The following is a 629-nucleotide window of genomic DNA, read 5'->3' on the forward strand; positions in this document are numbered from 1 at the left end:
GAAAATCAGGGCTGTCCAAACTTTTGTGTTGCACATACATGTATAGTTTATACAGAGAAAAATAAGATAAGAATATCCACAGTTTATAGACATGAGGATATGGCCATGATTATAATTCTATTATCTACATAAACATTTTCAGTTAGAAGGTCTATATGTTTCAACTTGCAGGTCATATTTTGTTATAATAAATATGAATTGGATGTAATGGTCAAATTTACAAAGTTGATTGAGTGCTGGATGCATGTTGGAGAGCCCTGATTGCATAACTGTGCCTGTTTGCAATCCTTACAATCTGTTGTTTAGAATTAAGATAAATCAAACAATGCTTTATGTTATTCAAAGCGAATGTATCAGACCAAAAACAATGTTGTATTTAAGTTCATTCTGTATCATATACACAGAATATATTTACCATCAGTGGCACAGCCAGAGGAGAGGGCGCACACAGGGAGAACATGCTGCCCTCTTAAGAATATGTGAATTGTTTATTTAATATTTAGTGTTGAACAGCTCATTAATGGCATCTGTAAGGTAGACAGCTCAGGCATATGTTGAGGCAGGAGAGAGGCATCATAGACCCTCTTATTTTGAAATCCCTGGGAGCCTAAACCATTTTCCATCACAGA

The sequence above is a fragment of the Penaeus monodon genome, chromosome 29, assembly GCF_015228065.2.
Source record: "Penaeus monodon isolate SGIC_2016 chromosome 29, NSTDA_Pmon_1, whole genome shotgun sequence".
NCBI classification, from domain to species: Eukaryota; Metazoa; Arthropoda; class Malacostraca; order Decapoda; family Penaeidae; genus Penaeus; species Penaeus monodon.